General features: G+C 43.8%; 1 long non-coding RNA gene across 1 annotated transcript in view; it reads left to right on the forward strand.

The window, feature by feature from the left end:
* The window catches only part of LOC147664115 (uncharacterized), a 79,334-nt gene that overhangs the window by 15,477 nt on the left and 49,297 nt on the right, over window positions 1-14,560 (forward strand). The window contains exon 3 of the long non-coding RNA XR_015305181.1: window positions 8,299-8,363. This is a non-coding gene — a long non-coding RNA (uncharacterized LOC147664115). The remainder of the gene's footprint in view (window positions 1-8,298; window positions 8,364-14,560) is intronic.

Here is a 14,560-nt window from a genome sequence, read left to right on the forward strand (position 1 = left end):
GATTGCGACCTATTCGACTGAGACTGCGATCGATTCCGCTGTTGCGAATCATTCTGATTCGAACGTGGAGGATACGCTTGTTGCAACAACACTTTAGTTTTGAGCTCTTTTGTCTTTTTATCGGCACGATCATTTTCCTCTTTCTCCCTATTTTCATAATATTGGGCCGTAGCCAATATCTGAGCAGAAGTGGAAACAGCCCACGCACTCTCTGAATTCCTTAATTTGTTGCTTAAGTCCGGCAACAAATTAGACACAAATTTGTCCACAAACAACCTCTGACCTCCCTCAGTACCCATATCCTGACCACTATGATCAATGAATGCTTCCTCAAATCTGGTAAAGAAATCAGAGACACTCTCATCCTTCTTTTGTTTGCAAGTGGACAACTTGTCCCAATTCACCTTCATAGCTGGCATAAGCGTCTTCATAAGAGTGATTATTCTCTGAGGGAGATTAGCAATCAGCTGTTCGGGTTTAGCCCCACCAACTTGCAAGGCATCCGCAGCAAGAAGTGCAGCCCAGTCACCACCTAATTCTGCCACATGATTTTCTTGACGAATTTTCGCCCAAACCGGTTGCGGAACTACGTTACCGAACAACATATCGATGTCAGCAAGGTTCATAACCGTAGCATCCACTAGCTGCGACAATTCTTTATAGTCCCCTGCAGGATTTTTGCGAGGGTCAGGCAAAGATTGCTTCACCTGCAAAACTTCCGATCGTTTCCACGGAAGATGTATCCACACTCTCTGAAAATATGGCGGAATAATGGGATTAGCATTAGGATCGCCAGGCATCCACACCGGTGGAACCTCGCGCATGGGATACTGACCAGGCGCTGCTGGCGGTCCCTCAATGTCTTCTACAAACAATGCCCGAGGCATTATAGAAGGACGAAAAGATAGCAACTGCTCGACAGCACGTCGAACATTGCTACCTACCATTATACCACTCGCAAACTGGAGCTGAAGATTAGATAGAGCAGTCAATACCTCATCAGACGCATCAGCCGATATTTGATCACGTAAAAGTTTGCACATTTCCTCAAACACGAACCTCTGTGTCGGTATGTTGAATTGAGAAAACGTATCGAGTACTATACGTGGAGGATTCCTAAGGGGGTATCTAATCCATCCCATCGCCATATTATATAGCGAATCACGTTCCCTACCACCAGGAAGCTGACTTCGTCTTTGGGGACCATCAGAACCAGCGGACTCAAGAATTGGTCCGAGAGAAGTGAAGAAGTTAGCAGCAACAGAAGGGACACGACGTCGAGAAGATGGGGAAGAAGAATAACTCAACGGGGTAACAAGAGAAGTATCAGGAACAGAAGAGACAGCAGGAGTAACCAGAACAGTAGGAGCAGCGGGAGCAGGAGTATGAGGAATTACAAGCGGAGGAGCAGTAGGGACGGGAGCAGGCAAAGGAGCAGGAACAAGCGGAGGAACGGGTACAGGTTGGGGAACAGGAACAGGAGCAGGAACAGGGACAGGGGGAACCACAGGAACTGCGGTACCCTGTGCATACGGAGGTGGTGACTTCATGAGATAGGACAACAAGGGGTCCTCTACTACGTCCTCCTTCTTATCCGTACCCGTCGGTAAAACGGGGTAACACTTATCGACAGTCATGCGCTGCAATCTATCGAAAACTTCCTTTTCCTTTTCCTCCTTATCTCGCTGAAACTGTTCTGCGTTTCTTACCGTGGTGACAATCCCTTCTCTCTTATTACGCTTAATCTGCTTGATTTCTTTCTGCTTGGCTTCTTTACGCCATAACCGAAAGGAATCAAACATGGCCGGCCTTGTTTTTCTTTTGAACAATTTAGCTTCAAGATTATCTAGAATCGGTGCCTCAAAACTACCATGAGGTGGCCAACTAAGGACACCGTCTTTTTTAGTGTAACGAACCCAACACTCATTGAATGCAATCGGACCTAATCCGTGTCGACTGTACAATTCGTAAGTTGGAGTTCCAACCGGAGGTATCGGACACGAGTCCTCCAGTCGGGAATCCGTACCACAACCCTTAAAACAACTGAACAAAGTACTACAGCTAGGCATCATGCACACTAACCGAGTTTCACAAACATCAAGGGTTATAGGATTATAATGTCCCTGCAAAGAGCAAAAACCCTCGGTTTTTGGCGACTGCAGACGTCAAATATCACAACAAAGAACGAAATACCAAGAACCACAAATGCAATGGAACCATGCAACAACTAAGCACCCACAACAAAGGACTCTGGGAGCGACCCACAAATACTTAACTCAAAGATCAATGGCGTCACCAGGAAGGCCCGTCAATCGTCTCGCTGTACCAAGGTCTACGCCAGGCGCCAAAACAGGTCTACAGTCAGGGCAGCAGTCCGTCGCAGCCGTCAGGAGGCGGGGATCTTCGCGGGAAAAGTCGTCGGGCCACTTGTGTCGACAACAGGATCGATGAAGCGGGGTGCACCTTCCCTCGGAGATTTCACACGAAGTTCCTCACGATCGTCGGGCTTTGGACCGGTACCACTGATGCAGCCCAACGTTGGGCGCCAACTGAAGGACTGGGTTTTTCTAAGACCCAGTGGTGCCAGGGATAACACCTAAAACCTTCGTGGGTAACCTGTTCCGGCGTACAAATGACAGAGACACGGGACACTTCCTTCGGCGTCAAAGATTCGAGGTTTATTACTGCAGGGAACACAGAAGTCACAGGAAGTACAACACGTGTAGGTTCGAGGAGACTGTTTCAACTTGTATCTGTGGATCGCTCCTTTTATACAGTTTTCAAGCATAGGATAACATGGTGCACAAAAGATTACAACTTGGTTCCCATCGTAAAGATCATGAGGGGTCGCTTTCATGTATCCGGAGCCCGGAACATAATCACAGTAACATTTGGCAGTTCCCAACTGTAAAAGTACATCTTCCCACCAGTAGTACATTCCATTCAACAGTAAACGAATCGAAGGAAGGACAGAACCAGGTGCAGAGGAAGACGAGGACAGTGAACAGATCGAAGAGGGTGTAAAAGGGGTGGTACCAAGAAACAAGAGTTGCAGGCATCAAAGGGGACGTGCCTAATGAATGCACAACTGAGACAATAGACCAGCACGGCAAGATGAGCCTCGAGCGGGGCCATCTGCCTTACGGTGTCATCCCCCTCATCATAAAGACACCTTCAAAGGAAACGTGTCTTCCGCAAGAGTTTGGGAATCCCAGGGTCGCGAAGCGGACAGCGTCCGTTCGCTGGCTACTTGAGGGCAAGAAACAAAATGGATGCCGTATCTAAGATGGAACCCGTGGGTTCAGATGAAGAAACCCACGAAACAGACGAACGGTTTAGGCTAGCACAGCGAAAACGCGTACACCCACTAAACTCGTCATTTGCGGTTCATAGATACCAGACTCGACCATATTCGTGCGAGTCGAAAACACCACTTACAATTGTCACGGAACCTCACAAGTGAAAAATCTTCGTTAATCGGGGAGCATGAACATCTGATTGTTCCACCCACGACCTATCCTCTGGGCCAAAACCCTTCCAGTCTACAAGATAGAAGATTTTCTCTCGAATGGACTTTGAAACTAGGATTCTTTTAACTTCAAATTCTTCTTGTCCTTTCTCTAAAATAGGTTCTCTGTTTCTCAATTCTTTCAAATGGGGTGAAACCTTTTTAAGAAGAGAAACATGAAACACTGGGTGTATTTTTAGCTGTGGTGGTAGTTTTAGTTTGAAAGTCACTGGATTCACTACTTGCTCCACAGGAAATGGACCTATAAATCGGGGTTGAAACTTTTTCCTTTAAGCTTTAGGTTTCTTGTGCTTAACCAAACCCATTCCCCTTTACTCAAATCTGGTTCAGGTCTTCTTTTTCATCTGCACTTTGCTTGTAGCGTTCCTTAGCTTTCATTAAGTTCTTGGTGGCAGACTCGTGTACCTTGCTAAGATGCTGTACAAAGTTTTGTGCTGCAGGCACCAACACTTTTTGAGAGGAAACCTCAGAATTCGGATGCCTTCATAATTCAAGTAGAAAGGGGGAAAACCAGTTGAGGCATTCTTAGCATTATTATGTGCAAACTCTGCAGTCCTAAGAAGATCAAGCCACTCTCCCTCTTGATCCAAAAGAAACAGTCTGAGATACTTTTCTAACTCTTGATTTGCCCTTTCAGTTTGACCATCTGTTTGTGGATGAAACCTTGTTGGGTAAAGTGTCTCAATTCCCAAACCTCTTGGGTAAGCCTTCCAACAATGGGATAGAAATTGAGATCCACGATCTGTGATCAAAACCTTTGGAATACCATGTATCTTAATAACACGTTAATTGAATTGTGTGACTATATCTATTGCAGATGACTTCCCTTTCAGGGCAACAAAATGCGCCATTTTTGAGAAGGAGTCTTCCATGGGTCATACTGAACTGAATCCCTGACTAGAAAGCAATTTAACAATCAAATCCATAGTCACAGAGTGCCAGGAAAATCGAGGGGTAGGCAAAGGTCTCAATAAACCCTGAGGAGCCAGCTTATTTGTCTTCCCCATTGTTCAAATCTCACAGCCTTCCACATAAACTCGAACATCTTAGGACAACCATGGCCACCAAAACTGTCTCCTTAACAACTCCTCCATTCAATGGATTCCAGGGTGACCTGCCGATGGACTGTCATGACAGTCGATCAACGCTTGTTGTTGAAGTTCTTTGATTGGTAAGTACAAGGCCTTGGAATAAAACGGTAATCCATCGACAATTTCTTGAGTTGACTCCTTCTCTGCCCAGCTCCGCAGTTCTTCAGAAGGTAAGGCTTCTTTGACCTTGTCTATGAGAGTTTTCTCACTAGTGGCTCCAACGATCTTAGTTTCAGGAATTATCTTTTGATCACTAATGGGACTCTTTCTTCCATCCGTGTCAATGCGAGACATGGCATCTACCTTTCCATTAATTCTTCATTGCCGATAAGTTATTACAAAGTCATAATTGGCGAAATACAGGGACCACCTAAGTTGGCATGGTGTGAGCATTCTGGCAGACTTCAGAAACTGAAGATTCCGGTGATCGGTGAATACTGTCACCACATATTTTGCTCTGACAAGGTAATGTCGCCATTCTTGGAAGGCATCTTTGACAGCGAGGAGTTCTTTATCTGAAATAGTATACGTTATTTCCACTGGTTGCAATTTTCTAGAGTAATATGCCACTGGATGCAACTGTTCTGTCTCTTTTTGTCCCTCTGAAAGTACCTCTCCGATTGCCTGTTCAGAAGCATCAGTCTCCAGGTAAAACGGTTGAATAGGATGCGCATGCAGCAGAATTGGTGCAGTGGTAAAACTCTGCTTCAAGAACTGGAAAGCATCTTCTGCCTCAGTAGACGTTCGAAAAGGTACTCCTTTCCCTAGCAATTTAGTAATTGGAGGTACCTTCAGGGAAAAATCTTGAATGAATCTGCGATAAAAATTTGGAAACCCGATGAAGCTCTGTATTTCTTTCACAGAGGTTGGAGGAGGCCAATTTAAGACTGCCTCAATGTTTTTAACATCCATGGTAAGACCTTCTGGAGCAATTACAAATCCCAAGAAATCCACAGGTTTCACTCCAAAAGCGCATTTTTCAAGTTTTATGTAAAGCTTGCTTTCCTTCAGGCAATGCAAAACTCTTTTTACCAGTTGCTGATCTTCTTCTGATGAGGAATAAATCAAAATGTTGTTGATGTAAACAATCGTGCATTGATCAATGAACTCCTTCAGGACATCATTAATGAAGTACTGGAAGGCTGCAGGAGCGTTGCTCAAACTGTAGGGCATCACTTGGTACTCATATAATCCATACTTTGTTCGGAATGCTGTTTTCCATTCCTCTCCACTTCTCACTCAAATTAAATGGCACTCCCCATGTAAATCTAACCTCATGAAGATTTTGGCATCTTTTAGTTGATCTAGAAGAACTGAAATCAGGGGAAGAGGATAACTATTCTTTATTGTAATCTTGTTAAAGGCACGATAATCTATACACATTCTCAGATCTCCGTCACGTTTCGGAACGAAAAATAACGGTGAAGGAACGGGGGACTGTGATGGTCGTATGAACCCGTTTAAGTATTTCTGAATTAAATCTTTAGGATGACGGTTTTCAGCTTCAGTAAGCGCGTACATTCGGCTACAAGGTAGGTTAGATCCAGGTTCCAAATCAAATTTTGCAGTCATACCAATGATGTGGGGGCAACTTCTTTGATTCTAAATCACAGTTTGCACCTCACACACCACCATCTTTTGCTTGCATAATAAAGCTGCTGGATTTCCATCTTGCTCTTTCTGCTTTTCTCCGAAGCAACTCTCCAACCAATAACTTGGTTGTGTTCAGTTAACCAAGGCAAACCCAGGATGATTCCAAACTGCGGAGCATCGATCAAGTTAAATTGAATCATTTCCTTCTGACCTTCAACAGAGACAAGTTCCACAACTTCTGTGTGACTGGTTATTGGGCTGGAAGATACATTTGTACCCTCAACAGCCCTAACTGCCTCACTTCTCTCTTTAGGTAATGCCTCAGACCAATTTTCGAGGCATATTTGAGGTCACAAAAGTTCCCCGTAGCACCGGAGTCCAGCATCACGGCCACTCCTGAAATAACTTTTGTCTTGAAATCTTAGAGTCCTCGTCTGAATAAGGTGTGGAGCAGAAGATTGTAGAATATTGGCCACTTGATGAGAAATTGGAGTTGTATCCTTGTTAGCAACCACCAGCCCAACTCCCTCTACTAGTGGTGCAGAGAGTTTTCCTTCTTGAAGGTTTTTGGCTTCTTGGGACATTTCTTTACAAAATGTTCACTGATACCACAATAAAGCCATAGATTATTCTGTCAACGCTTTGCTTTCTCTTCTTTGGAAAGGAGGCATCTAATAGTTCCAATTTGCATAGGTTCGACTCCATGTTCTTTATCACCAGATTTAACAACCGCTGCGCTGACCCGTTCAAAGCATGGTACACTGGGCCGAAATTTGCATTGTCTTTCACATCTTCTTTCAGTTTGTCGATAGTCTATCTCAAAAACGAGATCAATCAAAGCTGAAACTTCTGTAGGGCGATTTGGGATCTGTGACACAGCATCCTTTAACCGCATCGCTGCGGCGCTGTTTCCCCCCCGGTGCTGACCGTTTCCGAAACGGGCGTGGTCATGACGGAACGGTTCCGTCATCAGCGCAGCTCAGCCGACGCCCATGACGGAACCGTTCCGTCATCAGCGTGGAAGGGGTTAAGTCATCTTTCAAACCCCGATAGAACAAGGCTGCCCTTTTGGCCTCCGGCCATTCAGTTTCTACAACAAGTTTGGTAAATTGGGCCAGGTAAGTGACAAGCTCTCGATTCCCTTGCCTCAACTCCAGTAATTCATTATCCGACGATCAAAAATTCACAAAAACTCTTTCTTGAATTCCTTGAAGTTATATAAAATTGGGCAGTCTTGGGTGACCAGGGGCATTGACCACGAAGCTCCGTCTCCATTGAGATACGACAAGATGGAAGCTCTACAAGATTGTGCATCTGGGAAGACAGAGGGCCGACACATGAAGTACAATGAGCACTGAGTTAAGAAATGTGGGCCTTCATTTAAAATTTGATTACCATATTTTTCTCCCTGACTCCTATCAACTCTTGTTGAATCTCCTTAGGAATATTTCTAATTTTTTTTTTAATTGAACCCTTTAGCCATTCTGCTCAGGTGAATATTGACGTGGGCACCTCACTCTGTTAAGGGTCGTGGTTACTCACAGTGCCAACACTCCCAGGAGCAGAACTATGAGATTTTCCAAATTCAGAGCAGAACTATGACATTTTCCAAATTCCACCACTGGTTTTCCCACAGCCACCAACTGAAGAGTTTACTAGTGGCCGTGTGAACCCAGCCGGGGAAAAGGGGAATGGAACAGAGAAGAGACTTCCTGACCATCTGGCTCTTCCACTCTATTTCTTCCTTTCTGCCGTACTCCGTTTTATGCCTTTCTTACTCCCTCTTCAAGCATGAGTGGAAATCGATGTAACAGAAAAGCACACCATTACTAATTTCCTTCAATTCCTTCTCCACTTTCTTACTCTCTCACTCTATATATATAGATTTCCTTACCCAGAGAGCCTATGGCTTTTGCTCCTAATCTATTCTTCAATATAAGTATTTTATTCTTTGGTAACCTGCATTATAAACAACATTTTCGCACCCTTTAACTCTGTGAGTTCATTTATTCTTTTTCACTCATTCGTTCATTCACTCACTGCCTTTTATTTTTATCTTCTGAATTCTTCTTACTTCTCCCTTAGAAACCTTCTGGAGCCTCCGTCATCAACCAAGCAACGAAGAAACCAGGAACTGAAGTATTCAATGGGTAAGTGTTAATTCTTCTCTTTATATTTCTTTTTTCCTATTTACTTTAAATTGGTATTTCTCTCTAGTTCTAAATTACCGAACTAACTAACCGACAGCACCGAAGCGCTCAAACATGCGCCTAAGCCTGGCACAAAATTGCGCTATTTCTATCTAACTAGACTACAGAAAGAACATAACTAATCTCTGAAAATCCATTGGTGCCTCGGTTCTAAAATCAACGGCGCACTTCACAGCTGGTCTAGACCTCGCGCCCGTGTCCAGGAACTCAGGACTAGACAGGCAACTTCCACCTCGGTCCTCCCTGTTGGTAGTATAGGGGAGAATGCCCGGTTCCGCGCTATAATCGCCAGCGACCTTTTGTGAGCGGGTGATCTTTGCAATGCCGGTTCAGTGGCAGATACTGCAAGACAAAGAGGAGCTTTAATTACTTTTTGATGCACCCTGACTCTTGTCCAGGGGGTGCAGAAGAGGTGAGGTCTGTACTGTGCTAAGGAGGAGAGACCTGTCCTGGGCTGGGGGTGCAATGGAGGTGCGGCCTATCCAATGTAGAAGTAAACCTCAGCAAGGCCTACCAGTGCAAGGGGTTCACCCTGCTCTGCACAAAGTCCTCAGACCATAGGAAGAAGTTGGCACAGAAATTGGAAAATAGAAAAGTATAGTTTATTAACCTCCGAAGGTGGTACTACAGTCCGCACAACACCCTTCAGTATTGTATGTAGTAGCACACCGAACTAAAGCACATGGCCCCTTTTATACACAAAGAGGGGGCTCAAAGAAGGAGGTACAAAACACAAGAATGAGTTTTATGTACATATATGGACATTTTAGAAGCTCAATCGATGAGTGGGCGGAGTTAACGGTTCTCGAGACCTTTTAAAACACATTCCTATCTGGAACGAATTACTAACAGCTGCAGACTCTACTGGGCATGCGCTAAAACAGAAGATACTAAATATAGCCTGTTGCTGGGCAGATTTTGAGCGCAGTTAACAAGCAAGTAGGACAAAACACACAATGAGCACATGGCAGCATATGACAGACAAAATGGGTGCCGCAAATACAAAATGGAGTCGACTGAATTGTTACGATAGTTGCCAAATACAGCATGTCTTATGCTAATGCTTAATCTAATCGCTGTCGCAGACGACCCTTTCAGCATTAGCTGAAGACATTCAACTTCCTGGGATAGTCTAAATATTCATCCTGTATATCAATTTTCATCATTTCACCTACTTCTTTGTCTAAAATACTTTGTACTTTCATATCTGCAGTATTTTTCCTAGCTGGTATACAAGCAGTAATGCACATAGAGCATAATATTGGACCACATTGCACACACATACAACATGTAAAGATTATCGCAATTATGATACATAGGACAGTCAATATTTTCCAGCCCCAAGCCGAAACTAGAGTCCAAAACCATCCCGCAAAATTCCAAGTACCATTTTCTGTATGAATTTCTGCAACAACCTTATGGAGTTTATTTATCGCATTATACACTGACGGTGTGTGATCAGGGATGAACACACAACCACTACTACCAATGATGCAACATGCACCACCTCGGTCAGCAAGCATAACATCTAGCACCATCCTGTTCTGGAGTGCAACAACTCTAGCAATTTTCAGTTCTTCGGTAATATTTCCAAGTGCTAAAGCTGCCTGATTTGTAACAGCTTCCACAACCCTAGTCAATCGTCGCACTTTCCTACTATTTAATGCAGCACCTACAAAAAAGAACAGTCCTAGATTAAAGTCCACATATTGCTGTAAACTAGTACCTGTTTGATCTACATCATCTGTACTTAATGTCCTTTTATACCGATTCATAGTAGTATTACTAAACAATTTAAGATCTCGATGATATGATGCAGGTGCTAAAAATACAGGGGGCTATAAAAAACGATACATAACATACACCCGACCACCCAGCTGGTAGTCGGTAATACCCATAACTGCCACATACAAAGTATGTGTTATGTGAAGCTAGGAAAGAACTATAATTTATTCCATCTATATTCAAAACGGTAATGCAGTCACTTATTCCAACAGGAATCTGTCCAACACTTTGTACACATAAGTTAGCTTTAGTCTTTGTAACAGAAATCACAAAGCGTTCACTTTTGGCAGAGTCTCTTGTGTTGATGAAGACATATGGCGTTGAAATATTGTCCGGTCGGTATTCCTCCCATTCCCATTTAGTTCCATTAGCTTGAGGATTTGTCTTGATAACACTCTTTACTCAAACGGAAAAGAAGTCCACCTACTGTAGGCTTTCTGGTTGCAAACAAGAGAGTGAACCAGGCTCGACAAGAGCCATTATGTGAGAAAGGAAGAGGTATAAAAGGTGTTCCTCCTTTCTTTTGATGAGCAGGCATCATCCCACATACCCAACTATTGGTTGTGTTTGTAGCATAATGAGTATGATGCAGAATCTGAATAAAAGTGTTGTTGAGATAAGATTGATGATGCTTCTGCTCCTGATACGGGAGCGTAAAGAAGAAGTGCTCCTCCGGTATTGGCGTAGTAGCAACAAACAACTCATGAGCAGGAGTTGTCTTCTCAACAGACCAAGTGATTGTCGCCATAATCACCAAAGCAGCAATAAACCCTATAGCACAAAAAAATCTTCTTTCTCTCCATTTCAATAACAGCACTAGACCATTCTTCCAGAAACTAAAGCAGTCGTCAGAGCGCTTACCCCTGATTAACCGTTGATTTCTTCACCACGGGCCAAGACGGGTGTCACTACTCTAATGCTTGGCTGATTCCCTCCCCCCTTGCCACATCGGCTCTCCGTTTCACTGACTCCGGGAATGCTCAGGCAACTTTCACAGGTACTGCAAACTCCTTCCTTGGCCTCAAATTATATCTCGATGCACTAGGGATTGTCGGGTCCGGGAAGAACTCATCAGATCCGTCAGGTGTCACGGCGTGGCCTTTCTCCGCAGTCAAAACCTCTCGATGGTGGGTCAACACAGCAGGCTCCACCAAGGCATGAAGTACTCTCCGGCAGTGAGTACTGTGGACCCAGTTCTTCCGATTAGTGACTCGAACCGCTGTCCTCGCAGCAAGTAATACTTGCTCTGGTCCGCGCCACCACGGCTCCAGACTGCTCGACCTCTCGAATGACTTCACCATGACCAAGTCACCCGGTCGGAGTTCATGGCCTTCACCTGTAGATCTATCAGGAAGTGCCTCTCGAACCTGTTGATGAATAGAAACCAAGCTATCAGTTAATTGTGCCAAATAGTCGCTCATTAAGACACAAGGTACATCATATACAGAACTTGTTTTAGGAACTCCCCAGATATTCATTGGCCTCCCGAACACAATCTCATAGGGAGTGAGACCTTTCCGGGAATGCGGCACTGATCTAATAGACAACAATGCCAGTGGCAATGCATCTGGCCAAGTCAAAGAAGTAGAAGCTTGTATTTTCGCTAATTTCAACTTCAGAGTAGCATTGTATCTTTCCACTAATCCTGCTGATTGCGGGTGGAACACGCATGGAACTTCTGTTTGATCCCTAATCCTTTCAGGACATACTTGATAACTTTCCCTATAAAGTGAGGTCCGTTATCACTCCACAAAAGTCTACAAACACCATATCTAGGAAAGAATTCCTTCAAAAGCACCTTTGCCCTAGTAATAGCAGTGTTGTCCTTTGTGGGGTACACCTTGATCCACTTACTAAAGGCACATACCACCACCAACACATACTTCAGATTATTGCAGCGTTCAAGCTGAATATAATCGATTTGCAAAACTTCAAAAGGTGCAGTTGGTGTAGCAAAACCTCCTGCAGGAGTTAGTGTCCCTTTTCCAGGATTAAATGCAAACCAATCATACATGATTGTACTACTCTCTTAGCTGTGCTAGCAATTTCTGGATGCTCCCAAACTTGCGTAAGCAATTTCACTATTACTGAAGCTCCAACATGTGCCAGCCCATGTGCCATCTGAACCATAGGTTGTACAAAAGCTATGGGCAACTTCCATTTATCCATTTTCTTATTTCGCCAACAACCTTCATCAACAACCTTCATCATCCAACTCTCCATCTTTAGACCATTGCTCCCGTTCTTTCTCAGAAGCGGCTCTCTGTATCTCTAATACTTCTTGCCTAGCATCGTGCCACCGCTCAGCTTGCGACTTCACTACATACATGGAAGTAGTGCTGGGCTGCATCGCAGTCTCATGTGCCACTCGATCTGCCAAGGCATTTCCTTGTCCCACCTTATCTGTAACTTTCTTGTGAGCACTACATTTCACAATAGCTATTCTTTTTGGGCATGTCAACGTAGTCAAAAGGTTATGCACTAATTCTCTGTGCATTATCTGCATCTGATGTCAGAAAGCCTCTTTCCTTCCAGAGCAGGCCAAAAGCATAGCGGCTATCTGTATAAATGTTCACACACAAATCAGTACTAAGCTCACATGCTCGTGTCAAATCTATTTGTTCCGCTGCTTGAGCTGACTTCTGTGGTATACGAGCTGTCTCCACTATCATGTGAAGTGTGGTAATTGGGTATGCGGCTGAAGTTGTACCATCTGGCAACTTCAGACAAGACCCATCAACCCACAGTTCTCCATCTACATCTAGAAGGGGCGTATCTTGCAAATCAATACGACCCTTTGTCTGTTCTTCAGTCAGGAAAATACATTCATGTGTTTCTTGTGCCTCAGCCTGAGTCACCGGAAATGGAAACAACGTGGCTGGGTTTAGTGTTGCACATCTCTTCAGTGTAATGTGAGGAGCTAACAGCGTCAGCTCATATCCTGTCAGACGAGCACTAGTTAAATGCTGCGTCTTTGTTTGATTCAAAAGGGCATCAACAGCATGGGGTACCAGCACCAACAGTTTATGTGACAAAACTATCCCTTCACTCTGGCATATTGACACAGCTGTTGCCGCTACTGAGTGAAAACATTCAGGCAACGCTCGAGCAACAGTATCAAGTACTGCTGAAAAATATGCACAAGGACGTTGCTTATCGCCATGTGTCTGCACTAAAACTGACAATGCACATCCATATCTCTTGTGTACGTACAATGTAAAAGGCTTCGTGTAATGTGGAGTACCTAACACTGGTGCTGAACAAAGGGCTTGTCGTAACTGTTAAAAAGCATTCTCACATTCATCTGTCCATGGAAGGGGTATTGGAGTATCTTTTGTCAAGAGTGCTAACAAAGGCTTAACAATGTATGAAAATCCTAATATCCATTGCCTACAAAAGTAAGTAAGACCAAGAAATGCACACACTTCTTTCTGTGTAGAAGGTACTGGTGTGTCTAAAATTGCCTGAATACGATCTGATGTGAGTGCACGTCCCTCCTTAGACAAAAGGTGACCTAAATAGGTTACCATTGGTCTACAATATTGCAATTTCTTTCGTGATACTTTATGATGATGTGAAGCAAGAAAGGAAAGCAAAGACAGAGTGCATTTTTCACATTGCTCATGGGTATCGGCTGCCAACAAGATATCATCGACATATTGTATGAGCGCCACACCTTCAGGCAGAACAAAAGAATCTAGTTGTCATTTTTAATGCTTGGCTGTAAATACTAGGACTCTCGGTATAGCCTTGAGGAACTCTACAAAATCTAAACGATCGATTATTCAAAGTGAAACCGAACAAATATCGGCTATCAGGATGAATTGGGATCGAAAAGAAAGCGTTCTTCAAGTCTATAACAGAGAACGTAGTTGCAGTTGGAGGAACTAGAGTAAGAAGTGTCGTGATGTCAGAAACCACTGGGTATTGTGGTACCACTATCTTATTCACTTCTCGCAAATCAATTATGAATCGATACATTCTAGAGTCAGTATCTATTTTCAAAATAGGGAGAATCGGACTGTTGCAGACATTAAATGGAACCTCCTCAACAACCCCAACTTCAATAAGATCCTGTACAATTCGTGTGACTCCTGTAAAATTCTATATTGAGGCAAACGTGGTAACATTGTTCCCTCCTTTACACTAATATGCACCGGTGGAATAACCATCTGTCCCACATCAGTATCTGAAGTAGCCCACAAAGTTTCAGGGAGGGAAGCTGATGCAGTATCTTCTTTAACAAGGCAAGCTCTTTCCATTACAGGGTAATTATCATTCAAAATCTCACGTACTCCTTCAGGGGAACATCGTATTGTAGTTCTGAAATACTTGAGCATATCAAGACCCAC

This window comes from Lissotriton vulgaris, unplaced genomic scaffold, assembly GCF_964263255.1.
Source record: "Lissotriton vulgaris unplaced genomic scaffold, aLisVul1.2 SCAFFOLD_451, whole genome shotgun sequence".
NCBI lineage: Eukaryota > Metazoa > Chordata > Amphibia > Caudata > Salamandridae > Lissotriton > Lissotriton vulgaris.